This window comes from Microtus ochrogaster, chromosome 2, assembly GCF_000317375.1.
Source record: "Microtus ochrogaster isolate Prairie Vole_2 chromosome 2, MicOch1.0, whole genome shotgun sequence".
In the NCBI taxonomy this organism is placed as follows: domain Eukaryota; kingdom Metazoa; phylum Chordata; class Mammalia; order Rodentia; family Cricetidae; genus Microtus; species Microtus ochrogaster.
Window position 1 is genome coordinate 42,463,679 of NC_022010.1, and position 2,507 is coordinate 42,466,185.

Below are 2,507 nucleotides of genomic sequence, written 5' to 3' on the forward strand. Positions count from 1 at the left end.
CAGACCTCATTACAGATGGTTGTGAGCCACCATGTGGTTGCTGGGAATTGAACTCAGGACCTTTGGAAGAGCAGGCAATGCTCTTAAACCACTGAGCCATTTCTCCAGCCCCCAAGCTTTTACTTTTTAAATTGAAATTAAATATATAGGATTTAAAGCATCCAACTCAGTGTTTTTTAAATATAGTCACCATTTTGTTCAACTGTAACAATCACCTATCTCCAGAACCTTCCTCATCGTCTCAATCTAAAACTCTGTGCCCTTTATATAATAGTACCCCTCCACAAGCCTTCACCCTACTTTGTTCTCTGGATTTTAATACTTCTGCCCCACATCCATGGAGCCTACAATATGTGACCTTTGTGTGACTTTTTATCTCGCTCTGCATAATTTCAAGATTCACCTGTATGAATCTAGACTTGTATCACAACTTTGAGGTTTTTTGTTGTTGTTGTTGTTTCTTTTTTCTGAGACTGGGTTTCTCTGTGTGCCCTAGAACTCAGTCTGTAGACCAGGCTGTCCTCAAACGCAGAGGTCTGACTGTTTCTGCCTCCTGAGTGCTGGTAGTAAAGATGTGGGCTACCACCACCCAGCTCTTTAATGGTTTTTATTTTATTTTTATGTTATATATGAATGTGTATGAGTATACCCCTGTGTACCTGAATATCACAGCAAGCATGTAGAGATTAGAGTCAGTTCTGTTTCTATCGTGTGGTGTCCAGGAATTGAACTGACTTCTTCAGACTTGATAACACTCCCTTATCCACTGAACCATTTTGTTGGCCCAATTTTAAAAATTAATTATTTGTGTGTGTGTGTGTGTGTGTGTGTGTGTGCGCGCGTGCACGCACGCACGCACCCAGCCATCTAACTTAGGGCATCACACTGGCAGAAGTACCTTCACCCAATACGCCGTTTCCCTGGTCCATACCATTATTTAAAGACCAGTAATAGTCCAGTGTGTATATATGCCTTTGTTTATTCATTCATCTATTGATGGACATTTGGGTTGTCTCTACCTTTGGCAATTGTAAGTGATGCTTCTGTAAATGGTTTGCCATTATCTGTTCAAGTCTATGTTTTGTGTCTGTTCCAGGAAGTAGACTAATGGATGATACAGCACAGTGTGTGTGTGTGTGTGTGTGTGTGTGTGTGTGTGTGTGTGTGTGTGTGTGTGTGTGTTTTAAAGAAATGAGCTGGGGCTGAGCATGGTGGCATACAACTTTAATCCCAGCACTCAGGAGGTCAAGGCAAGAAGATCTCTCTGTAAATTAGGCCAGTCTTGTCTACATGTCGAGGTCCTGGACAACCAGAACTATATAAAGAGATCCTGACTCAAAAGACGAAAATAAAATAAATGAGCCCTTTCTATGTGGCCCAGGCTGAGTCTGAGCTCTTGAGCCTCAGCATCTGGAGCAACTAGGACTACAGATATTGCCCTTGTGCCTGGTTGTCCCCTTCTGCTCTGACCAGCAAAGTTCCATGCACAAGGTTCTAATTCTCTGCCTCAGCTGTCAGGGTCCTCCTGTTTCTGCCTTGCTGGGATGATAGGCATGCACAGCATGCGAGACTTTTCATGTGGGTGCTGATTTGCTGTCAGCTCCTCATGCTTGCAAGCACACACGTTTACTCATTGAACCATTCCCCAGCCCTCAAATGCTCTCTAAAATACTTAAATTAAAATTGGTAAATAAATAAATAATTTTGAGTCTAAGGTCTATTTTAGTAGACAATTTATTTTTACAAAACCGTGTATCACGTTGTTTCTAATTCTCCAAATGGAGAATTCTGCTTTTTAATATGATAGGATAATTCAAGTTGCTTTCTACCTACCTTAAACAACACAGACTAGGATTAATTTTTTCAAACATGTCATAGAAATAAAGACAAAAATTTATTATAAAAAGATCTGTTGTCCTATTGAAATTTGGGATCTTAGTTGATGCATCCTAAACTATCTAGTCTATAACTGAATCAGAACATCAAATTCTTTTCCAAAGTCCACCAGTGTTCCATTAAATTCTTTGCCAAGGAATATCAGTATTTCATCATTTAGTCTCAGGTTCCCTGTGTTCTGTGTCTCCAGTTGCAGTCTTTTCATTTTTAAACAAGGTAAGTAACCTTCACTTGTGACCTATCTAAAGATACAGTCACAACATCTTTCTAAGTGTATGGTTCACTGGTTAAATCGTAGATCAGATTCATTCCTTTAAAATTCATATTGATTACTGAGGGTTATTTTTTTAAAGACTGATTATTATTTTATGTGTATGTGTGTAGGTACCTGTAGAGACCAAAAAAGGGCATTGGATCCCACTGGAACTGGAGTTATAGGTGATTTTAAGAATGGCTGTTGGGAACCAAACTCAGATCATCTGCAAGAGCACTATGTCTCTGCAATTCCCATAGTCATTTTTATCTGGCGACATACCAGCCTAGAGTTCATATTTGGCATAACAGGTCTCCCTGCCCTCTTGTGCAGTTTATCAGGAGAGTGTCCATCTAAA

The 2,507-nt window shown here is 39.9% G+C and overlaps 1 protein-coding gene across 1 annotated transcript in view; it reads left to right on the plus strand.

Moving 5' to 3' along the window:
* The window catches only part of Osbpl11 (oxysterol binding protein like 11), a 61,056-nt gene that overhangs the window by 14,474 nt on the left and 44,075 nt on the right, over window positions 1-2,507 (plus strand). The gene's annotated exons all lie outside the window — the stretch shown is intronic.